Source organism: Meleagris gallopavo, chromosome 1 (genome assembly GCF_905368555.1).
Source record: "Meleagris gallopavo chromosome 1, MGAL_WU_HG_1.1, whole genome shotgun sequence".
NCBI lineage: Eukaryota > Metazoa > Chordata > Aves > Galliformes > Phasianidae > Meleagris > Meleagris gallopavo.
Genome location: NC_139404.1, coordinates 134,005,484 through 134,031,777, shown reverse-complemented (window position 1 = coordinate 134,031,777; position 26,294 = coordinate 134,005,484). Strand labels below are relative to the sequence as shown.

The following is a 26,294-nucleotide window of genomic DNA, read 5'->3' as shown; positions in this document are numbered from 1 at the left end:
AGAAACAAAAAAAACTTCCTGATTGGCTTTCAGACAACTACTTCATTATTTTCTGTCTCTGACACAATGGTTTTGTTCTGAAGGTTGACTGCACCAGAACTAACAAGCAAAACAGATCAAACACAGAATATACAGTTAAGGTTTAATGCTTCTTTTTCTGTTTCTCACACTATTCTTTTATGGCTATCATTCTCAAGTTTTGTAATCCTGCTCTTTTTCTCCCTGTTGAAGCCCAGGCCAATTTTGCTTGTCTTTCTCACACCTGTATCTGAGTGCTCATTTGTTAGTTTGAAATGGCGTTCGTGCCTTTTTTAGTTATGCAGCTATCTCAGTCATGATGTAATCTCCAAAGTAAATCTGCTGAATTTGCTGCCTGAACAAAGAAAAGCCCAAGAGCTCCTTATCAAGTGGTTCTCCTTTATTGCAGCTGTGAATCTGAAGCCTATGAACAGCGCACTGTGCCAGATAAGCTCAAATTAGGTCAAAAATCTTTACCTGCAGCTTTAAAACTGTTTTCAGAGTAAGCAATGGGTGATAGATTAATCCTGCGGTGGAGTAGGGAGCTGGGAGGGAAGAAAAGAGAGACTAGGGATAGTGTTTTATATTAGGATCGTGGCTTTACTGGGCCATTCCAAAAAGATACCAGGCCCTGTCTGTGAAGAGCTTCTTCCAAGTTTTCATTGGCCTCTTCCAGAATGCAAACTGCTGGCAGATGTTATCCCTCTTAAACGCACTGGATTTATTTTATTTTATTGTAGCCTGGCTAAGAGTGCTTACATCTTTACCTAGGAATGGAAAGCTGCAGGCTGTTAATCAGAAATGGTAACGGGAGGAGGCTGCAGGGTGGCTCACAGGTAACCACGAATGAGGGATATGTTGGGCTGTGTTGGAACTATTCTTGCCATAGTGGTATTGGGAATGAGGTTGGGGCAGTTCACATTAGTTTTTGTAGTCACTGGCCTTTCAGAAAGCCCAGAAATCTGTACCTGATAGCCTTTAAAGGAGCACAGAAGAAGAAGAGAGACACATTTATCTTAGTTTTGTCTTCATCTCTCTTCTTTTATCTACATATGGTAAGTCAGCAAGTTCTCATTTATTATCATGGGTTAAGTGTATATGAATCTCTCACTTGGTTCTAGGTAAAATTCTCTTTCCAGCATGTGGAAGAGCTACAGAGAGATTCAGGAATACAATTGCACCACACAACTAACTTCCTTCAGTGGTTGCTCACAGAGCTGGACTGCCTCCACTTTTCCTTGGTCTGAGGATTCACCTTCCTTTTGGCACACTGTCACTGGAGTTGTTTTGGGTATAATGGGACATTTACACTGTTTTCTTACATTCTTATATCCAGTAGCATAGAATTAACACAGTTTCTTCTAATTTTAGCTGAATGTGAACTGAAAAGCAAAAACGCATTGCCTGGAGGCCTATATCTAGTTGACTGATCCATGACCCCATTAGTACATGCTGCTGCTATGCTTCATGGCATTCCACACCTGCATTGTGCTGCTCTTGATATTAGCATCACTTAATTTGAGCAGAGACATTCATATGTTAATGACTAGAACATCTGAAAGAAGTGAAAGTAGATGATTAAAGATATTGTTAGTTTTTGTTAGCTCTTCAGAGGTTGAGTGCAATATATTTTTTGCTGTTCTTCCAGTGAAATCTCCCTTAAAATCTCTTCTTTTTCTCCAATTAAAACTAGCAGTTATGGTATAGGTTTTGCAGATAGAAAAAAAAAAATGGAAAAGGGATCATCTATAAAATATAAATAAAATTAAATATGTTTTCAGTTTCTATCTGAAGCTTCTATTTTAATAATAATTAGTAGAACTAATGATCTTGTTGAAGTAGAACAAGAAGATCTTATTGTAGACAACTCCATGACTTGATTTCTTTCATTAAATAATGAACACCCCATTATTTCTGTAGTAGCTCCTTTTACCATACTGTCCTTGAAATGAGTGTTTTGGGGATCATACATATATAAAGAGAGAGCATATGAAGGAATGCAGGTAACTGAACAACTCACTGACTGTATTATGTCAGATTTTAAAAACATCTGACAGAAAAATGTGTCTTGGATAAGAAATCCATTTCAGGCTCTGAGCATGAATAATTCTCAAACAGTTTAAAGACAAAGAGGGCTGCTTTTGTTCTATTTTTTAATGTAAGATTTGAATCCTTTGCATTTTAAATTTAACCAGGAATCACAATAGGACTTTGAAATCATGTTAAAAAAAAAGAAAAACAGTTGTTTTCTGTTATTTATAGAGTGCTACACTTGAAGTGGGATGAAGTTTGCAAATCCTGCATTAGTATCCAGCGCTATAAGGTTTTAAATATGATGTTCATCAGGTTTTTTTTCCCTAAATTTATCTGCCTATATGATCTAGAAAACTATGTCTTAAAAAATAAAATCATTTAAAAATCTGTATTTGATACATTTGATTTAAAAACACAAAAGGAAAGTAATATATTTACATAAAACCCTGGTCTCCCTCTGCTGGACAAAACACAGACTTCATTCCAAAAGATGTTAAAATCATTTTAACAATGTTACATACTGAAATCTTTAGATGCACAGCTCTCTTAGTCATCCAGAAACATGCATTCTCTGAAAAAAAAAAACAAAAACCCACAAAAGAACATGCTGCACAAGCCAGTTTTCAGTTGCAGGCTTTTGTAATTTTAAAGCTGATTGCTCCTACTCACATCTCATTGACTGAATAAAATTGACCTGACTGAAGTTGGTGAGCAACTTCAGGCAATGAAAGCTTTGGTGTTGTGGAACTCAGCTAGAGATAAACACAAATATGAAGAGATAAAATGAAACTGAGGGAGTGGCTGATTCACCAGGGTGAACTGTGCTGCTGTGCGTAAGGACCTTGGCAGGCTGAAGAGGTGGGCTGATAGGATTATCATGAAGGAGGAGTGCAGGGTCTTGCACATGGGCACGAAAAAATCCAAGCACTATCACACACTGGAAGCCACTCAGCTGGAAAGCAGCTCTACAGGGAAGGACCTGAGGGTTCCTGGTGGACAGTAAATGGGATGTGAGCCAGCACTGTGCTGTTGCAGCAAAGAAGATCAATGGTATTCTTGGCTGCATTAGGCAAAGTCTTGCCAGGAGGGGATCCTTCCTCTCTGCTGAGCATTGGTGAGTCCACACCTGAAGTGCTAGGTCTAGTTCTGGGCCCACCAGTACAGACCTGGACATATTGGAGAGAATCCAATGAAGTGTTACTAAGATGGTTTGGGACTGGAGCGCTTCTCCTTTGAGGAGAGGCTGAGAATGCTCAGACAGTTTAGCCTGGAGGAGGTTCAGGGGATTCTCAGTCACGTACAAATATGTGGATGAAGAGTGCATGGAAGACACAGCCAAGCTCTTTTCAGTGGTTCCCAGTGCCAGGACAAGTGACCTGGGCATAAACTGGCACACAGGAGGCTCTCTCTGAACACCAGGAGCACTTCTGCACTGTGCAGGTGATGGAGCACTGCACAGGCTGCCCAGAGGCTGTGGGGTCTCCTCGCTGGGGATCTTCGGCAGCTGCCAGGCCATTGCTGCGAGCACCCTGCTCTGTGTGACCTTGCTGGAGAGGGGGTGGGCCAGGTGATGGTTATTTAATGGAAATCTGGGTTTCAGCTGTATGTGTCTGAAATGATCATCGTGTTTATGTAATAGCTAAACAAATAAGGGAAATTTTAATTGTAAACATGAAACAAAAAGTATTTGATTGAGCAAAGCATTTAATCTGAGTACATAAGTGCAGTCTGCATCAGTAAGGCACTTATGCTCCATTACCATCACTCTGAAGAAATTTCTTTAAGTATCCTCCTTTCAGCAGAGTTTCCTGTTAGAGAAGGTGTTGAAGCCCATATAACTCTGGCCAAGCCCTTCAAGTTATTGGGTCACAGTCCAATTAATAAACCTTATTGTCATGAGCATGCATAATTGAGTGATAAATTTGAATTGGACTCCTCTGGCTTTTTCAAATACCTTTACCAAGAAAATATGCATATGAGATGCTGCACTGTCACCCTGTCAGAGTCAGTACATGCTTTTGGCATTATTTCTGGAAATTACTTTGTAGAAATAGAAGGTCAGGTATTCACCATGCAAGATAACACATTCCCAGTTGTAAATGAGATTTGCTCTAGAGCCACAGGGAGAAAACATAAACTTATAATAAATAGTTCCAGGCTTTGGTGCCCTTTTTATGTATGAAATGATGGAACTTGCTTACTTTCAAACATAGCATGTTAATATCTGATTCCCAGTTGTCTGCAGGCTCCACTCTGCTAACAAGCTCAGTATGAACAATATTAATGCAGGCAGCATTGCTTGATATAAATGGATAGAAATGTGTTCGCATGTCTCAGGCTGGAACATCAACACGGTTGTTTCTTCAAGCAAAAATCCACATTATAGAACATGGGTGCACTGCTCAGCTTTAGGTGCCTGACACAGCTGTACCTTTGTTTCTTCCCAGAGGATACCCCAGAATTTGTGCCAGATGTTGTGGAAGTCTAGTGTGCCAAGACCCCCACATTTATAGAAAGAGCTTACGGATCACAAGTGTGTGTCCAAGTTTCCAGGCTGCAGGCATACATGGCTTGATGAGCTAGTGCTAACTGAGTAGTTATGGTTATTTTCTTCAGAGCAGTGCTAAATGGAAAAGTCATTTATTTTCTCCAGCCTTTCCTGTCAATCTGTCCTGCAACTGCCAAATTACAGTAGGAGAAATACTTTTTAAAATATTCACTCTCAGAAATAATGTAAATTGTCCACCCTGTTTATCAACAGATGAATCTCAGTTTTAAAGCTGGTTCTGGGATTCTAATTCTTCTAAACATAATAAGGTGTCACATACTGCATCTATGAATATAAGCTTCATGCCACAGTAGTAGCTGGGGATTCTTTTAGCAAAAGTCTTGATGAACTGATGGGAACTGATTTCCATTCAAGTCAAATATCTGCTTTGTGGCATAGGTACTTGCTAACATCTCTACTTGTATTACGTGAAGTTTTTGAACAGACTATTTGAATGAATATTTAAGTTGTCTTTTTGGATGCAAGAAAACCGTTTTTTAGGGGGATTTTCAACTGTCATTTCTTTCTAAGGTCTCAGTTTGACTGCTTATTGAGTGTTTGTACCAGAACAAAGACCCTGTGAACCAAGAAAAGTGGAGTCACTCTTAAATCTCTTGAGATACCCCTGTATCTTCTGTGCTCTCTTACACAGGATGTGATTGAGACAATATAGGTTCACTACTTCGGGTTCACTACATAGAGGTCCCTTGGGGCTAATGGCAATTACAACTTTCCCTGAGGCTGCATGAAACTTGGTCAGAGAAAAACAAAACCAGACTCGTGCAAAGGCGGTCATTTTTGCAATTATTTCCTGAGAAGAACTTCTTCATTACAGCTGAAGACTGGAGATTGAAAATATAATTGTTGGCTCTGCTTGTGGTCTAGCAGGATGCTCAAGTGCTACCCTGTGCTACTTTAGGCGCTAAAACCTCTTGACCTTCCATCTGGAACAATTAAATGGAGTTCTGTGTAAGAGGCACATCTGCTAATCAAGCTGGGACTTGGTTGCACAAGGACTGCCATTCCCAGTTCATTTGCTTATCCAACCAAGTTATAACTCCGGTTTCCTTTTTACAAACATTTGTTTGGAGACAGTGAAATCTCCCTGGATATGAAGCATCAGAAAGCTGCTTCAGACATTTTCGATAGTAGACAATTTTTTGTCTGAAATTCTACAAGCCCAGTGACATTACTTGCTCTAGTGTTGCTTGTTTCTGAGATATCCTTATATGACTGTTTCATAAATGGAAGAAAGGAATCAGGATACTACAAAAAAGAAAAATTCGAACACACTTAGTATTATTTCCTATAGGTCTATATGTTACAAATCTTGTTAGGCAGCAGAAAGAATACTGTGTGGAATACCTGAACAATAAGAAAATGTTTCTAATAGTGTTCTAAAAACTACTCTCTTGGCAGTGGCTGTCTTTATGTATGGTTGTAAAGAGACCTTACTTAGATAAACGCAGTGCAGTGTTGGAAAGCAAAGCTGTAAAAAATTTTAGCAGGTTTTCTTATGAGTATAAAAATTAAATTATTGCCACCAATACTTTATCAGAAACATTCATTAACATTCATATACTCCCCATAAGCAAAGAAGCATTATTTTTACTTGCCAGTGTTTTCTGATGTGGGAAGTCTTTGTCCAAGCACCTTCACATCCTCCACAGCTTGTCCGCTGTGACATTGGTGAGACTGATGGAGGTGAGAATATTTAAGTGAAAAATATGTATCGTCCCTATAAAAATATTTCTTTAGACTATCTTATCTTACTGATGAAATCTACTCATTGTAATGGATGTGTTCCTCCTCTTGCTTGGGCACTCTTTCAGAGTCCATGACATTCACATCAATAGAATTACACTGGTATAACTGATATAACATATAACATAAATATAACGTATAACTAGGAGGAGAGGAGCTGGTCTAGGATTCATAGAATCCATTGATATTACCATATACTTTTCTTCCCATAAGCTGACACATCAGTTAACCCATTTCCGTCAGGCAGCTGATAAAAAAAAAAACAGACAGTGGTGTTCACATTTTGTGAACAATTGACACCATTCTGAAATGAGTGATACTTCAGTATTACATAGCAGACTTATGCTTTAAGATGTAACTTTGAGGCTTAGAACGTGTATTAGTTTTTCACTTTAAGTATAAAAGCAAGAATAACAAAATCTTGAGGTTGAAGCTCTATTTATAAGCTGGCAGCCAGAAGGGCCTTCAGAGTGCTCACATCACCAATGTGTGGGTGCATTTCTTCTGTTCTAGTGTTACTCTTGAGTAGTGGAAAGGCTGTTAGAAAAGCCTTTTCTGAACATCTGGTTTGTACCTGTCAAGACTGACAGGTTGTCTTCTTACACTGAAGTACTGCAGCGGAGTGCTAAATATGCAGTTATTCTCTATACTGGCTGCAAAGTGCTTTAAGATAAGTGATAAAATTTCATCTAACAAATCATTCTCCTGCTTCAGATTCTAATTTGTGTGAATATTTACATTAAAAGAACTAACCCACCTAGGAAAATAAGATACAACTTACATGATGTTAGATATTGCAGTGAGACATCTCCTAGGGTCTACTGTGACAGAGTATCACACAGACTGTATTAAATGATTCAGACAGGTTGGACAGGACTTCCTTCAGATTTTAGTTTGCCAGATGTTTTCTCCCTTTGTGCTTGTAAAACTACATAAGCATGACGTCAGCAGTCTTACATGCAGCTGGACAGCCTTGGTGGACTTCTGCCTCTCTTCATGACAACTGAGGCAGCTAAAACGAACAGATTCCTAATTCCATTTCAAGTTTCTGAAGTTAGGCAAACTAGGTCCAGACTGTAATATGTCTTTCAATAAAATAGATTCAGAACTGTGTACTTTAAGTGCTCTCTCTCACAAATCCGCATATGATGTATGTACAAAGAATATGTAGAAATAGAATATGTAGAAACTCTAATATTTGTAGTGTAACTGAATGTTGTATAGCAGATAAAAAAAGAAAAACTGCATAAATAGTCTCATTTCTGAAGAGTGTGGCTAGTACTGCTTCCATGATCATATGGAGCTATTTATCCATTAATTTAATGGGAGAAGAGCTAGGTGGTAGAGTTGGTAGAGTTTTCCAGAACATTGTCATGTGTTAGGCTTTAAAAGATCTTATAAATATCTGAAAACTCTGCACTGAACAGGTACTGTTGGGCAGTGCTAAACAGCATGTCTGCTAGAAGAGAGTCCTCTTGACTAGAAATTGAACTAGAGATTGAAATCAAACATTTTAAAAAGTGATGTCCTTATAAGAACTGGCTGAATTTTAAGAATTGTGTAATTATGACCATCGGTAGAATACATTTCCTTTTACACACAGAGAAAATTCCTCCTCTTGTGATAAACAGCAGCCCTGATACAGGATGAACACGCCTTGTATTTTTAGTACTTCAGTTCATATGTGCTATTCGGCAGTATCATTAAATTATTACTGTAATCTTGCACCATGTGTGAAGACAGCTTCCAATGTTGTGGTCTATTTTTGTTTGCTTTAATGAAGATGTTTCTTCTAGAGAACATCCAAAAGATAGCAAGACCTATCTGAAGAGATGTGTGAATTATTTAAGGATAATATACTAGATTAGGAATTGTTAATGTCAAATAAATATTTTGAATGCCTTGCCTGCATTCATCAGACTCACTTTTGCATGCATTGAAAATGGAAGCTGTCAAATGTGTTGAAATTCTGACATTTTTCTGAGTTAAGTATTTTGTTTTTTTTTGTTTTTTTGACAGTCCAGTTTGGTTTCTCAGACCTGCATTCTTGCTTCACTGAGCAAAGGATGATGCTATGTTTGGCTTAGTTCATTTTGAAGTCTCCAGTGGTTGTAACCCGTAAACCTGAGTGACACAGGGCCATCAATCAACACGAGAAAACTCTTGTCTAAATTTTGAATTCCTGAAGCTATCTTTGCATATGATGTTCACAGTGCAACTTTTGGAATACCAATCACTTTCATAATGTGATAGTGGAGCTCTGAGATTTGAGTTTCTATCCACATCTTCAGATTCTGAACATTTATCTGGTGGGTGACCTACTTGACAGCACTTTTTCCTCAGCCACAGCGTTTTGCATGTAAGAATGAATGTTTTTAAGCATTCTTGAGATGCATTTAAATGGCATTGCTTTTAACCAGTGAGCCAAGACCAGTCACTCTCTAAAGGTGATTTTCTTCAGATTTAAAATTAATATTACTAAGTTGTAGTTAAAAGCTGTCAAATTAAAATAGTGATAGAGCCTTCTTACAATTTGCATGTATCTATGCTCATTTCCAGATTTTACATTACTGTCTTTTGAACCTTTCCCATAGATTTTCTAAGGTAACTGAAGGAAAACACAATCTCCTGGCTCACATAAGCTATTTAAAAATGCTAACCTAAGCAGTACAGCTAATACTGCTCTACTCCAAAAGCTAGTCCTAGAGTTTGCCAACACACTCAGCTAGGATTTATTTCATCAGAAGTTTGATGGCTTCTGTTATCATGCAGCTTAGAAGTTTCTGTGAGTCCAGATAGTCGATTTGAGAAGGTTGTTCAAAAATACTAATCACTGTTAAAAACTGCACCATGTGATCTCTAACTATTATGGGAAAGAGAGTTGAGATGGCAATGAAAGTTTTGTCTAGGATTCAGCAGGGAAATTATGGCTGATTCAATACTTTCTGAAATCCCATGATATTTGATTTCACTGATTTTTGTAATGTCAGCATATGATTGTAGTAAAACCTTTGTATAAGCGCTTGTTGCTTTGGAGCTGAAAGTTTGAGAACAAATCTCTACGTTGTTTTTTTTTTTTTTTCTCTCTAAAGAAGTTGTTCGTGCTTTCCTTTCATGCATAGCCTAATGAAGAGTTTTAATTAAGCTTTCATTGCAAATAGTCTAATAAACGCGATCAATGAGCTTGCCTTTCTCTTACAAAGTATTTATATTTTTGAACTACAAGGTCACATCTCTGTGCAACTGTGGTTTCTCTTTCATCGTCTTTGTAATCACCTGCACAGCTTTTCAACAGTGCTTTTGCGCTCTCTTAATCCTTTAAGCTTTATAATGAACTGGAACATTCTGGGAGTAGTTTACACGGATTTCCTGTCGCTAGCTAGTGCCTGTAGGCACATTCAAAACTGGCACCTTCTGCTGGCTCCAGGTTATTCTGTGGTGGTGAGAAAGATGTGGAGGGGCTCTACAGCACCCAGCTGTTTCTCGGGTGCAAGGATAGTCAGCATAGCATAAAGGTGATGCGGATTTAGTTGCCTAAGCATAGAAATCTGATAACTTTGGACACTGTGATCTGACCTCCATCTGCCTCTCTAGAAGGGCACAAATCTCCTGGGGGGTCCTATCTACCAGCCATGGGCAAACATCTTGGAAATGTGCTAAATTAGTACCCAACTCACTTGAAAGACTCAGAGTATGTAACCCAGCCATCATTTATCATGCAGAGAATGATCTTCAGATCATTTCAGGGACTGAAGCACCTCTCCTGCGAGGAGAAACTGAGGGAGCCGGGCCTGTTCAGCCTGGGGAAGAGGAAGATCACGGTGATCTCATCAGTGTCTGTAAACACCTGGGGGTATACTTACAGGAAAATGATCTCCAGAGAGCACATGCAGCTGATGTTCCAGAATAATATCTTCTGAAGTCAATAAGTGTTCTTCTTTTTCCTTTATCAAGTGGTAGCAAACAGATCTAATTTCAGAAAGTGAGAATAGGAAACACTTGTATGAGGAGCCTTTCTCAGCCTATCACAAATGTGAGCACTCTATGAAAGTAAGTGCAGAAATGAAGATTTTTGTTTGTTAATAACCCTTCAAAATTTGAAGCACATGATCTCTTTTATTTGACTGTTGATTTTGGCAGGGCAAGCAGTTAGAAATCTGCTCCTGAGGGACTGTTAGTCAGGACAGTCCAAATCAGAGCCAGGAGTCAAGCTAATATCTGGGAGTGCCTGATGATGGGAGCCAGTCCTTGGGCCTCACATTTAGCAGATACCAGCCTGCACCCAGGGCATGGGTTATACTCAGGGATTACCAGGCAAAGAAGATGGGTCTGCAGCACCCCTGTAATCTTCACCTGTCCTTGATCTTACCTCCATTCCAGCCATAGACCTGGCAGGACTGGGCTAGGGAGTACAACAGGTTTGTGTTCTCTCCTTGGATGGTCTCTCTACGGCCCATCCAATCTGACTGTCCCACAGCACATGACTGAAAATTGTTTAGTACCCTCTTTAGCTCATGAATGTCAGAATTAAGGCACTGCGTTCTGCAAAAAGCTTTAGGACATCGAAAATATGTGGCATTACTTTTGGAGCAGCCCTCATACTTGCTGAGCTCAAAATATAAACTAAAGGAAGGAAGATTTAGATTAGATGGCAGGGAGTAGCATATTACAGAGTTGTCAGGATGTGGAACAGGCTGCCCAGAGAGGCTTTGGATGCCTGTCCCTGGAGGTGTTGGAACTTGTGATCCTTGAGGTCCCTTCCAACCCCAGTTATTCTGTGATTCTATGATCCTATGATATACATTAATGTTTGCATGTGTATGTGTATACTGTGATCTCCACTTAGTGTGCTCAGTGCGTGTGCTCTACTTAGCATGCTCAGTGCGTGTCCACTAATTGTAAAACCTGATTTCATATTACCTCTCCCATCACCAGCCCTCTTACTGCTCTCTCACTGTCACACGACTACAGCAGCAAATCATATCTGCAATCAGGTTTTCCAAGGCTGAGATTTTTTCATTGAGGAAGACAGACTGGTCTCCAAAATTTGTCTACCTGTTCATGCCTATGCTCCTGCTCAGCTCTTAGAGGAACAGTACAGATATCCTCACCAGCATGGAGCTGCTTTTTGTGCCCTATTACACGCTCACAAAATCCAATTTTCTATGTTTTATGCCCATGCTGTTTTCCTTCTTAATGAGCTCTTAAACCACTGATGGGTGAGGCTGAAAGAACTGACAGAGGATCTTAACTATGAAATGAAAGCTTCCAATACCACAAACAGCAGTGCTGACCCAGAACGTGCTGGGACAGGCACAGACAGCAAGTGTTGGTGGGCAGCTCCAGCTGTGCAGCTGTAAACAAGTGAATATGGGCCTACTTACAGCTGGGACATGTTAGGTGCTCCTTATCTCTCTCACTTGGTATTTCCCATGACAGCTGTTGCCACTTGTCATGTCCTAAATCAACCATCCGAAATCTGATTAATTTTAGAAGTGCTGTATTTGTTTTGTTTATTTCTTTGGTTTGTTTTTCTTTCCGAAGCGATAGCTTCCCTTGGAAGCACAAAACTTCTCTGAGAGGTGCACTCTTGAGCAAGATGTTTGGGGGATCACCACTACTTTGAGGAATTCTTATCTTATTAGATTTTAGGCAAATACTTTGGCCAAAAAAAATTGGATTTAATCAACTCCCATCACTCTAAAGGAGATGACTGGGTCTTCTGCAGGCTCCCCAGTGTCTGTGGAGGCAATCCCACTGCGCATGGGTGCTTACAGCTTTCTGTAGATGTGACAGCAAGCTGCAGAACAAACTGATCCCAGTTGGTCACTAATGGTGTGCATCACAAGGCCTAGAGAACGGTGTGAAGGATCTGGGGATAGATTTGCAATGATGCTGTGTGCTCGAAAGTAAACTAGGAACTGTTTAAAATTTGCTTTGAGCATGCATAAGACTATAAAAAGAAGATATTTCTCAAAAACTAGAATATGACATTGTAGCTCTTTGATGGACTTATCTTCCATGAATTTTGGTAATCTGCTTGGAAGATGTTTTTATACATTTATCATCCATAATACGACAATATATTAATTCCAGAATTTAATTACAAGTTTTCCTAAAAATAAAAATAAAAAAGCTCAATGAAATGATTTCACTGGCTCTCTAGTTTTTCTTTAGAAATTTATTCTCTCTTCAGTTTCTTTGTACAGCCCATAAAGCAGTAAAACAAACATTTGCAATATCTGAAACCAATTCCATAGCTAGCTTGGCTTGGCCTCCAAGACTGACAAACACAGCTTTAATTCTAGTTTTATATGCTGTTTTTGTTTGTGTTTCTCAAGTGTAAAACTAGAGTTGCTGTAAACATTGTAAAATTAGCATTATGATTGCTCTGATGCTTTAAGAGCAGAGAAAGATTTTTGTTATGTTAAAGAACTTGGAGTTAAAAGTATCAGTTCCGTAGAGTCTAGAATTTATTTCAGAAGATAATATAATAATTTTTAAATTGCTGAATGTTAGCTTGCTAGTGGCTTTATTTTCAATGCTCTCAGACATATGATCTGATTTTTGAGTGGTCCTGGGAGTTGGACTCAATGGTCCTTATGGGTCCCTTCCAACTGAAGATATTCTGTGACTCTGTGATTCCCTACTAGTTCTAATTCAAGCAATGTTGTGATTTTTGCAGTATATATTTTCTTCATGCACAAACTTAATTTTTGCTTCACAAATTCTTCTCATTCTGCAGCTGGATTATGTGTGAGTTGTTCTTCGGTAAAGAACAGTGCTACACTCATAAGCATGCATTTTTTTAATGTTATTTTTTACTATTTTTATGATCTCAGGTCACGCCCTGCAGGACGTAGGGGAAATGCAATTAGTGCCACCACCACTTAGTGCCACTTAGTCACTTAAAGGTAAGCATTTGCTTAAGTGCTTTACTGATTGAGCTTTTATCACAGTGGAAAGTTACCGATTAAAAAAAAAGAAAATCTGTCTCTCTCTTGATTAAAAAAAAAATCTAAAGAAATGTGCACTGATGAGAGTAGCTTGACTTTTGTAATGTATTCTAATGAAACTCAAAGTGTACTTTCAAAATCTTAACATTCATAGTGCATTGCCTCCTGTATAAAAAAAAACAAAAACCAACACTCTGGAGAGATGTTCTGTCCCTGGTGCAGATCCCAGCAGATGGCACTGTTATGAATAATTTGAGGCATGGCTAGAAATTCCTGTGGGCTGCACTAACCCTTCCCTCTCTGCCTTCTAAGAGCTGCTGAGCTTCAGGAGAGCATGGAAAACCCCCTTCCTGACATGTCCTCAGCCTACCTGACCATGGCGAGAAGGAAAGGTTTGCATGTTCCCGAGTTAAAAGTGTGGTAGACTTGACATTTTGACTCCTAAAAAAAAAAATTATAATAATAATTAATCAAAACTTTGTTCTTAGGAAGGGAAAATAATAGATGTCCTGCTGCATAATTGTGATTTTCTGCTATCTATACCTCTTGCTTCACTTCAAAATAGACCTTTTTCCCTCCCCTTTCTCATTTTGGTTTTCAGAAAATCTGGTATTTGTTTTATAACTTCACCAAAAAATCTACTGCTGCTTTTGGTGATAAAAAGCATCCCTTCCTGGTTTCCTGTGAGGAAGTGCTTTGGAGAGAGACTATTTTCAAAGAGGTAATTTCGTTCTCTATAGTTATGCAGTGGATGTCCAACCTTTTGGCTTGCCAGGGCTGCACTGAGTGAAGAAGTGTCACTTCAAAAGTAATGCCTTCTATTTGGTAGAGCAAATTCTCAACTACAAAACATTATTTTTCAATACAGTCACCACCATTAGTTATGCATTTTCACAGCAATGAACGAGAGCCTGATGCTGTGCTTATAACAATCTGAACCAGCAGAGGTGACACTGCTGAAACACACCACCCACTGCCTCACTGTGCTCACATCCATAGTTTGGTCTCCATCACTGTTCAGCAAGCATCAGTGAATGTCAATGGGTGCCATTTTTTCCACATGGAGGAATTCAGTGACACACCTTTGATTCATCTGCACTTCTCTGTCAGACACATCGTCTCAGATTGCCCCTCTGCTGCCATCTGTCACCATGGCAGCAAAACATAATGGGATATTGGTGGGAAGGTTCAACCTCTATTGCCATACCACCATCTGCCTCTGATGTCATGGGCCAGCATAATAAATCAACAGGCATTACTTTTGGAACAACCCTTGTAAAATATGTAATATAGTTAATGTATACAAGTAGCATTTGTATTTCATGCAAGGAAATTATTTTATAATTTTATAATTATATAAGAATATGTAAAAGTATATATTATAACCTCTTGAGTACATTCCATTTTTCATAGGCCCAAAGCATGGAGAAAAACCCTAAAATTACATTGTTGCATGTCTAATAGTTGAAAGGATTGCAAGCAAGAGAATAAAAATCAGAGAGTATGTGGCAAAAAAACGTGTGTGAAGAAAACTTTAATAATTAACTTTATGCAAAAAGAGTGCATTTGAATTATCAGAATAATTCTTCATTTTAAATTAATTCTAGATTATGCTCCATATCTGGTAAGATATTTTCCAGAATAGCTTTACGGTTAAGTTGAAGTCCTTACTCAGTAAAAGCATTCAGGCCTTGGTGAATTGAGACAACCAGCACTGTATAATAAGAGTTGGGTACCCAGTCCTGGAAGCTTTTTCAGTTCTTAATGCTCACTGATTTCAGTGAAGGTCACTCTGTTACTACAGAATGCTTTCATTCTGCCCATAGAAAGCCATACTTTAAGGACTAAACTACACTTACCTACTTCTTGGCTTTCCAGCAATGTGAATGAAACTTTATGTCCAGTTGACATAAGCAGTCCAGAAATGATTTGTGCATCACAGTTGCACAAGTTGCAAAGTGCATAATTTATAATCATAGGTTGGAGTAAAGCTAAAATAAGCATAGGTATACTGCTACAGGCATATTTTGCATAGTGGCTCCTCATTGATCTCTATAAAAATGTATTCTGCAGGTAATAGCATTGCATTTTATGCATTTGAGGAATCTGCACGTCAGAATGTTATGTGCTGCACAATTTTGAAAAGTTAAATGAATATATGAATGGACATTTTATGTGTTGTGATTTTCAAATCTTTATATAAAAGTAGGTCATGGAATCTTCATTTTATTGAAGTAGGAGAGTATATGAAGTAAGAAAAACTACAGAAACAACACTGTCAAAAAATACTTGTCCTTTAACATGCACAACATTCTTCTGTTTTTGTTTTTTTTTCCACAGCTCTGTAAATTCCACAATGGTTTTCACTAGTAAAACAAAATAAAGCAAAGCTAGTTTTTTCATCTGTTATACAAGGAATTGCTAAGTTTTTAATATGAATATGTATAGAAGTTTTGTCATTTTAACCATATGGAAATTTCTTACTGTTTACATTGAGAAAACAGATGCTGTTTTTATCTTTTTATATATTTTTATATCTTTAAGAATTATTTTTATCTTTAAGAATTAAAAAAAATCTGTATTTTAAATTTTTATTCTTAAATAAATGATGAATAAGATCAAACAAAATTGTAGACTTCAGAACTACAAACCTAAGTTTCAAAAATGTAAATATATATTTTTTTATTTGAGTAATGATTTTAGCATCAGGGTATTCTAAACATTTAGTATTATCAGTATAATGATATTATTCCTCACAGATTGTTTAAGATTATGCAGGGAATGGAAATATTTCTCATGGGCATCTATGCAACTTGTAAATAAAGTATTTGTACTTCTGTTTTTCTATACACACATGTACCATTTATTCTGTTTCTGAATTTTTTTTCTTTATTCAGTTTTGTGGCCATACATCTGTACAGTGCTTTCTGTCTAAGCAGTCTGACTATATGGTGAAAAAAGAAAGCCATTTTATTTATGGGTTTATGTAATTCTATTAAACGGATAAGTTTTGCAAGTAAGAGAATCATAGAATTGCATGGGTTGGAAGAGACCTCAGGAGATCATTGAGTCCAACCCTTCTGGTAAAGCAGATATCCTACAATAGGTTGCACAGTTAGGCATCCAGCTGGATCTTGAATATCTCCATAGAAGGTGACTCCACAACCTCTTTAGGCAACCTGTTCAGGTGCTCTGTCTCAGGGAAAAGTACTGAGAAGAATCACAGAACCGTAGGGGTTTGAAGGGACCTCCAGAGATCATCGAGTCCAACCCCCCTGCCAAAGCAGGTTCCCTACACCAGGTCGCACAAGTAGGTGTCCAGGCAGGTCTTGAATATCTGCAGAGAAGGAGACTCACAACCTCCCTGTTCCAGTGCTCCGTCACCCTCATCGTAAAGAAGTTCTTGCACACATTGGTGCGGAACTTCCTATGCTGCAGTTTCTGGCTGTTTCCCCTTGTCCTGTCTCCACGCACTGCTGAAAGGAGTCTGCCTTCTGGCCTCGCCACTCTGCCCCCCACACTTTAGATATTTATAAACTTGGATCAGGTCCCCTCTCAGTCGTCTTTTCTCAAGGCTAAACAGACCCAGTTCACTTAGCCTTTCTTCACAGGGGAGATGCTCCAGGCCCTTCACCATCTTTGTGGTCCTCCGCTGGACTCGAATGTCTTGAAGCATGAAGAATTGATAAAAATTGGAACTGAGTCACTGAGTCAAAGAGGAGAATGAATTTGATCACAGAATCACACCTTAATGAACTGAACATATCACTCACATGTTTCTTTTAGTGTCTTAAAAATGATCCACATTTAGTTGTAAGCAGAAATGACTTACAAACATTTGTGCGCTACCTTAGTTCATAAGTGAACACCATTATCACAATGCAACCTGCTTAAGAAAATTACCATGTTTTTGGCTTATCTCTTTGTCTTGCCCTACACAGCTCAGAATATCTTCTACTGAGAACAGCTACAGGGAAACCCTGAAAACCACAACAGATCACAGCATTACTCAGTGTTTCTTCTATTACCGATTTAACATAAATCCTGAAAGTCTGTTCTCCTTCTATCATATAGAAAACATCAAGCAGAAACAGCATAGCATAGTAAAATACACAAGATCACCAAAACAAGCTGCTTCCACACCTCCACTTTCTCCTTCAACCTAACTTTATGCATTAAACCTTAGTAAGAAAAAATAAAAACACTCAGCAACAGCCCTCATAAAAGAGCATCTAATTAAAGCCAACTAATAACAACAAAACTGTTTCAAACAGAGTGCTGAAAGAATTGTTAGAAAAGACCTGGTTCAACAGCCGAGGCCAATTGATTACCTACCCCATAAATAGTGAGCTGGCAAAGGATCCCTTCTGGATTTGAGAGTGTCTCTTGAAAAGGTATGGTGTATGATGAGTGAGGGTGGGGTTATTGTTTTTGGATGTTATTGTTCCTGGGTTTTGTATAATCAGTAAACCTGTTGAAAATGTATTCTTTCCCTTCATCTAGGTAGTTGATCAAAATACTGGGCTGGTCTAGGCCTAGTACTGACATGGGGGGTATACCATCTAGCTACAAACTTCTAACTAGATTCAATGTTGCTGATTACAGTTCTCTAAGCTTGACTAATCAGATATCTTACTCCATTCTCCTAGCTCATAACTTTTCCCTGCAAAAATGGTATAGGATTTTCTTTTCCCTAGAGTATCAAATGGCTTCAGTAAATGACTATGCAATAGTTTAGGTGTTTCTGGAGCAGATAATTTCCATACTGATGATGGATGATGCCCTCCTAGGTCTGTTGCTTGTGAACAGAAAAGATCTGTGAGTGAAGAGGTGATTGGTGCCTATCTTAGCTGTAGTGATTGTGAAGTTTTTAAATATAAAATCTTCTGTGGTAAGAATACAACTACCACTAAAACCTCAACCCTAGATATGGGGAGTGTTCCTCTGAACCTGCTTTTGATGGCATTAGGGCCTATCAGTCCTGGTCACTTTTTAAGAAGCACCTCCTGAGATTGAAGGAATATGCAGTCCTGGAATGTCAGAAAGCAAGAAGGTGTGGCAGAAAATTGGTTTGACTGGACAGAGATCTTCCAGAGTTTAAATGGAAAGAGAGTATGACTAGAGGAAATAATGTTATGTGGTTACTCATTGCCCAGTTCTCTAATTTGTCTAGATATTTCTGTAAAGCCTCTCCACCTGTGCTGGAGTCAACCTCTCAATTGAGTATCAATAAACTTGCTCAGGACACCTAGCAGTCCTACTTGTAAGCCATTTATGATGACATTAAAGAGAACTGGCTTGTGTAACCCCATTTATTACAACCCTTTGAGCTTTCAGGCAACCTTACTAATTAGTTCCATGAGCAGGCAAAAATCTGCTCTCCCCGTATGCAGTGTTGACACTTTGGTAGCTGACACTCTTGATCTTGACAGCACTGTTGTTGGACAGGGTGTATAACTTCTTAGCAAACTGTGTTTAGTTACCTTTTCCTCCGATCTGGAGCAACAGGAAGAGGAAAATTAAAATTGGGACTTGCATGGATAAGTCTCTTTCACAAGCTTTAAAGATTTATTGCTCTGTAGTCTTCTGCTGAATTACCACTAACTCTAAAACTTAGCTAATATTGTCTTAGGACAAGGTGTTCTTTTGTTTAAGCAGACAAGTAAAGGTCACTTAATGGTCCCTAATCAGAAAAACAAACACTTAGTATGCTTTAATCAAGGACATCCCAGGGCACTTAGGTCTTGAGAAGGACACTTAATCAGAACATTTTGAAGATGTTTTGTATATGTTGCCAATTTGACAAGAAAATTCCAAGTCTATGTACCCTTAGTTGATTTCATACTGCACTCATAAAAGTCTGCACCAGCAGACTTTTCCATTCTCATTCGCTATTTTATCAGTCCTTTTCTGAACTTTGGTGCTTAAGTAAAGTCAGCCTTTTGGATCTGGGAGTGCTTCTTGGCCACTGGCTTTTACGGCGGCCTTGCTGTGATTCCTGTGAGGAGAAACATGAGTGTCCCCCATCTACATCTGAGCTGTAGGGAGAAGGAGTAGACATGAGCATGGTCACAGTATTTACATGAATACTGAAGGGAGAATATGGCTTCCTTCCTGGGATGTGGGGTACATGTTTGACAATGGATGGGAAATCTGCAAGCAGATCCTCTCCCTCTTCTTGTGACACTGAGGATAGCAGAACTCAGCACTTCTGGATCCTTATGCTGGAAGAGGCACCAAAGTAGTCACAGTCATCTGGGACCAGTTCTCTCAGCAAAGTTTTTTTTTTTTTTTTTTTTTTAAAGAAAAAAAAAAAAGAAAAAGCAAGCCTAATCTGATTACTTTGAATGTGAAACTCTTGTTCTCAGTCCTTTCTTTCAGACCCAATCCTCACCAGTTGAGGAAGGAGTGCAGTTTTAAAATGTTCCTCAGTTATTCATTGGCCTGTGGAGAAGAAACGAACTGGATGAGTGATGTAATCACTAGTCCATTGCACAGATTGCTCTCACCAATAGCTATCAAAATAAATTATAAAAGAGAAACGGGTAGGCTGGGAGGATCGCAAAACAGTCCTGTTGCAGTTTCAATTGAGTATCTGGAGAGGCAGGAAGAAACCTCCCCAGACAAATGTTGAACTGGTTTTGGTGCTCCAAGCAAATGAAAAGAGCATTTGTTTGGAGGTGGGGGAGCCCCTTTCGCCAAGAGCTGGGTTGATGCCACTGTCCTAGGAGTAAGCAGTGCTGCTGGCAGCAGATGAGACTTCAACCCTGCTTTTCTCCTTCTAAGTTTTGTTGTGCAGATCAGGGAGGTTCCTGCTCAGCGTGTACGTTTTGTGCTCTTAGTCTTAGCCTTAAGTCCCAGAACTCCTTCCTTCTGCAGGTCCCAGCTTTGTATCCTTTGTTCTCTGTGCAGATTTATACAACCATAGAGTCATTTGAGTTGGAAGGGACTCTTGAAGAACATCTTGTTCAACTCCCCTGCAATGAACTGGGGCAATTACAGCTGAATCAGGGTGCTCAGAAAAACTCATCTAGCCTGACCTTGAATGTTGCCAGGGATAGGGCTTCTACCACATCTTTGGACAGCTGATGTCAGTGCCTCACTGTCTTTATTGTGTTTAAAAAAAAAAACAAAAAAAACCAACAATAAAAAAAAAAACTCCTTCCTTATATCTTATCTAAATCTCCCCTCTTTACGTTTGAAACCATTTTCCTTTGTCCTATCACAGCAGACCCCATGAAAGAGTCAGTCCCCTTCTTTCTTATAGCCTCCCTTTAGATTCTGAAATCCCGCTATCAGGTCTCTCCTGAGTCTATTCTTCTCCAGGCTGAACAGCCCCAGCTTTCTCAGCCTGTCCTCGTAGGAGAGGTGTTCCATTCCCTAGATCATTTTTGTGGCCCTTCTCTGGATGTGCTCCAACAGGTCCATGTTTCTCCTGTACTGAGGGCTCCACATCTGGATGCAGTACTTCGGGTAAGGCATTGCCAGAGCAGAGTATAAGGGGCAGGATCATGTCCCTCGCTGTGCTGACCACACTTCATTTGTTGTATCCTGGTTGTAACCCAGGATATGGTTAGCTTTCTGAACTGCAGGGGCACATTGCTGGCTCATGTCCAACTTCCTATCCACCAGTACCCACAAGTCCGTTTCAGCAGGATTATGCTCTATTCTTACATCCCCATTTATTTTGCCTCCTTTTTTTCTTTCTTCCTTTTTTTTTTTTTTTTTTTTTTTAAAAACCTTTATTCCAGTTTTGTTTCTTTTTTTGGGTGGAAGACACAGAACATCTACCTTCAGAATTCCCAGTTTTCTCCTTCTATTCTCTTTTTTTCAAGAAACCTTAGGGGCAACTCCCCAGCAATGTAAGTGGGACCAGCTGTGTGAGTGGGACAGATTCTGTAAGGAAATATCACTTCTTCTCCAGAGCAACCTGGGTTCTAAGAAAATCAAAATGGGGTGAAATGATTCCTCCTTTACAGAAACCCAATGGCCGCAAGTTGTACCAGAGGAAGTTTAGATTAGACACAAGGAAAAGCTTTTTCTCTCAGAGAGTGGTCAGGCACTGGAATGGTCTGCCCAGGGAGATGCTGGAGTCACCATCCTTGGCAGTGTTCAAGAGGCATCTAGATGAGGAGCTACCAGATATGGTTTAGTGGCTTGTGGTAGCAAGGGTAATGGGAGGATGGTTGGACTAGATGATCTTGTAGGTCCTTTCCAACCTTGTGATTCTATGATTCTGTGATTCAAAATACTCCTTGATTGTAGGACTGACCTCCCTGAGTTTGAGGTCCTGTAGTAAGGTTTCACTACAGGAGAAACTGACAGCTGTGTCTTTTATTTCTCTGATGCAACCCTGCTTACCTTCATGGTGAATTATGGTTCATTTTGCTGGTACTTGCAAGCCATAAGCAGTGCTTGCCTTCTTCACCTGTGCTCAGGGCAGCCATATGACCTAAGTGGGATATGGTGTGGGCCTTAGTGGAGGAAAGGGATAACTAACCTAGGCACATTTTTTTTTTTTTCTGTAGGCACCAGAAAAATAGCCTCCACTGAACAGAACTCCAGCAATCTTTCTGTTTTCAGTGTTTTCACACTACAGCCAGCAACTAACTAGGAGACACTGGATTTTCCTCCACTTCTGTCCTCTGGCAATCAATTCTAAAGACAAAATTTCATTTCCTACTGTGATAAGTGATTTAAGGTCAACTTTCCTGTATTTATGGTGTGTGGCTTAAAATATAAACACCCTTTGTTCTTTGTTATTGTGTGCACCACTGAACGCTTTCACAGATAGATGCTGCTATAAAGGATGGCTTAGAAATTCTGTATGAAAAAGCAGACAGTGCCACTGGGGAATAGAGTACTCTACCCATAAAGGCACATTGCCTGCTTTGACCAGTTCACAATATAATGCTCTTTCTGAAATGTATTTAATGCAAGGCTGAAATTTATGTATCATAAAAGAAGACAAAAACCATCTTTCTGTCCTTTTCAGCCTTAGGTAGGGGCTTTGATCAACAATTAAAAATGGAGTTGTCTAAAGTTTTAAGTTCTGTTGCAATTCTGCATAAAAATGAAAACAGAGACCTTTTTGGAGAGCAAGTTCTCACTTTTCTTTCCATACAAGAATGTCATGACATTTTAAAGCCTATGGGCACTTTGTTTTCTTCCACTCCTTAAATGAACAACACGATACTTTTTTAACATCTCCTTTGCTCTCATTCCCAAGTTTGAAATGTGCCTGACACAGTTGTTTCACTTTTAAAGGGGAGGAAGAAGAAAGATAAAAAATTCAACTACAAGACAAACAAGTAAATCTGGAAAGGATTTTTCCTCTAAGCAGATCTTGATTCTTGTGTCTGTGGTAGTCAGAAAAGATAGCAAATGTGATTGCCTCTGCCTTGAGAATAAGCTTCAGACATCCAGCACTTCAGAGCTACTGGGCTGCAACTATAGTTGTGTTAGTAAGTGTGAAATATGTCATTAAAGTCAGAAAAATCATTCAGAACAAACTGGTTTCAGGTGCAGTTTGACCATTTAAAATGTATTAATTGCTTGATGGATTAGGTTAACTCATTATGAGCTGGATTAAATGTTGAATTTAATAGATCCTTCACTTAAGATAGTTTCAGGAAGCAACATGGTATACATCTCTGCCCCACGAGAGGCAGAGAAAGGGAGCTTGGAAATGTAAGTGATGTATGTAGAAGAGCTGAGTCTATGTGCCATTTGGGCAAGAGTAGGTTATACAAATGAGAGAAGAACAGTAAATGATAAAGGAAAAGATATCACAATGAATATTAAATAGCATCAGTGTGTGTACAGTGTTGAGGTACTGGATTGAAAAAAAAAAAAAAAAAAGAGAAAACCCCCTTCAGTATTCAGTTCACCTGACTTTCAGGAAGACAGAATGCTGTATATTGCTGAGAATATATAAAATTACTCCACAGACCCCTAATTCAATCACATAGTTCTGAATGGAGAACACCTCATGCATTCAGCAGGATCCTAGGAACTATAGCCTGTTTGTCCAGGCTCAAATATGTTCTTATAGCCTATGTAATATTCTTTTAGTTGAGTTTTTCATGTGCATGATGTGTATGCTTAAGTCAATGTCCAATCTGCCTCGGTGCCTCAAAGAGCACAAAATAATCTGGAATGTTTGGGACCTGCTGTGAGGGTGGGAGTGATAGAGCGCAAACATATTGATCACTGGATACGAGATAAATAGTCTAAAGCATTGTGGCCAGCTGAACTTATTTTCTGCAGCTCTCCCTGACTTAGAAAAGTAATCTTCTCACCCATGCTCATGTTCCCTTTCACCGTGTTGTTTGGTAAATCTCTGCTAGATAGGTTTATTGAAAGAAGCCTATGGAGTGAAGGAGAGGAACAATAACAAGGACATTGTATGTTTAGGTATCAGAATTTGAATCTAAAACCTTGGTAGAAGAAGTTGCTATGGCAACAGAATCCTGAAATGCAGAGGTTGAGAGAGGGAGCAAGAGTCCTGGGGCTGAACCAGTGCAAGCTGCTGAAGCCCAGGGAGATGGCTAATCAGTGCTAATTGGCATCAGGGAAGCTGCTTGGTGAAGGACTGCTTCTCCACATGATGATGATGATGATGAGTAGCCTGACTGTCATGCATTATTCACCAATAAACTGTTTGTTGAATAATTCTAAGTAGTCCATGCAGGGCTCTAATCAGGTACAGCAGCAATCTTTCCTGAGTTTGTTTCTGCAATGGTAAGGACCTTAAATCAGACATTGCTGACAGACAATCCCCACATGAAGGAAGAAGTTGAATTAGACATTATTTTCTTGGTTCCTCTGTCCAGCAGACTGGGAACAGGGTATCATCCGCTGTTGACTTGGAAATGGAACAGTTAAGTGAGATGGACAGGATGTGAGGACTGGTTTTATTTATATAGAGAGAGTATTTAGAGTTTAGTATAACAAACTCCATGTTAATTATGTAAGGGGCAGAAGATGAAAGCAGAAATTGAGATGAAACTTTTCTGTGAATAAAGAATTGTACCAATTGTGGCTAAGTAATTCATTGGCTTCTCACTGGAATCGGTCCTAGAACCTTGATTTGTCACTCAAAAGGTCAGGAGAGATAACAGCATAAAGGGAAAGGAACAAAGACAGAATACAAGAGCTGGGGCATGAATGAAAAGTTGCTGTGATGCAGCTAACTTGGTATCTGTGTTTTGCCCTCCCTCATATTTCCACACCCATGCCACCTTTGTGCAGCACTGCACTATGGTGCCTGCCTGATTCCACTGCTCTAAAATGGAGCTCTTCAGACACATATGGTCTGCATGAACAGTACCATATCCAACACACTCACATGGGATAAACTGACAGCTGGTGGCTATTTGACTGCTGTTTCTTTTAGTAACGTACCAGTTACTTGACTAAGATTCGCTAAAAAAGCTCTGGTAAAGGAGTTCTATTTTCATCAGTAAAATAAAGGACTTTACAACTTTGTTAGCAGTCTGTTGAGGCAAATTATTCATGGTACCAATAGAAAAGCATCTCCAGAAAATAAAAAAGTTAAATATTCAAACCATCACAGTTCCACACTCTCAGCTTCTTGGATACAGTGCGGGGATTGCTGTAAAATGATGTTTGAACCGAATATGAAAAGTTGCATATAATCTTCTGTTTTTATAGTTAAATGTCAATCTCATAGTTTGTAATCAATAGATTGTGACTTGCAGGCAGTTTATGCACACAGCAGCAAGACAGGATCAAAGTAATTCTTCTCCACTTCCTATCTTCCCCTTCTTTTTGCCCTTTTGATGCAGTTACTTGATATGAAGGTGTATCAGAAGCACATCTTGTGTCTATTTTCCTCAGCCTTTACCTATACAACTGAATCAGCATGGCAGAGGTGATACAAATATACGTATTTATTGCATGTTTAGGACAGCAGAAATCTAAATACCATTATGTTTGGTAAGCCTTGGGAAACAGAGTATGGAGCTTTGATTGCAGATGACACATTTCTTATATGCTTCATGAGAAAGCATCTCTACATGGGGCCCAGGACAGCCTGATCTAGAGAGTGGCGACCCTGTCCATGCAGGGATTTGGAGCTTGATGATCTTTAAGGTCCCTTCCAACTTATGCCATTCCATGATTCTACTTAGCTACAGCCTCAGACCAGCAATCCATTATGTTAGAGAGAAGCTGTATGCTCTTACTGCTGCATTTCTCAGAGCTTTATCACAAAACTGTGAAAACTCCACGTTTGTTGTCTGACTCATCACATCAGATTTAACAGTAACTTGCACTGGTAATACTAAAAAGGAGTTTTTTTGTAATGAATCCTTTGCCACAAAAGCCTTTGGACACATTCACAGGAAGAAGAAACCCAACTGTTTGAAGTCATATGAGAGTGTAGGATGCCAAGTGAAGTTAATGTAGGTATAAAGTTCCCTAACCATAGGAGTTGCAATATTTATTACAAAAAAAAAAAAAAAAAGATTTCTATTCTGGCAAGAAAAGCTATATCCTCTATGGAAGAATGCACTTGTTTTTGAAAGAGATTTCCAGCAGCTTTCTGCTACACAGCTTGCATTTACTTCCATGAAGATACTCTTGTTTGCTCCAGGCCAAAGTGTGCCCTAGAGCGATGGTTTATAGAGACATACAGACAGTTTTTGCTGTTTTAAACAATAGGGAAGAATTTTTTTTGAAAAGTCAATTTTGCAGATGATGAATAAAACATGACTCAACGTGATGCCATACAGCAAGGGAAGCTATGGAAAAATTAAATTTTTTTCACACATGGATTTTGTACAGTGATAAGGACTTGTGGTCACATTGCTATAAGTACTGAAATCTATTACAGAATTGTGAGAATAAAAGGATATAGAAGAAACAGCTATCATTAAAATTGAGAATGAGTTATTCTTGTTAGAGGAGCACTAGTGCACTTATTAGGTACACTTGCTGCCTGTGGGAGA

General features: G+C 39.1%; 1 long non-coding RNA gene across 1 annotated transcript; it reads left to right on the top strand.

Moving 5' to 3' along the window:
* The first annotated feature begins 385 nt into the window (after nt 1-385).
* On the top strand, nt 386-24,669 carry LOC146545627 (uncharacterized). The gene is made up of 4 exons (XR_014880727.1): nt 386-1,073; nt 13,207-13,278; nt 13,922-14,041; nt 21,849-24,669. It is a non-coding gene; the product is annotated as an uncharacterized LOC146545627 (long non-coding RNA).
* The last annotated feature ends 1,625 nt before the right edge of the window (nt 24,670-26,294 follow it).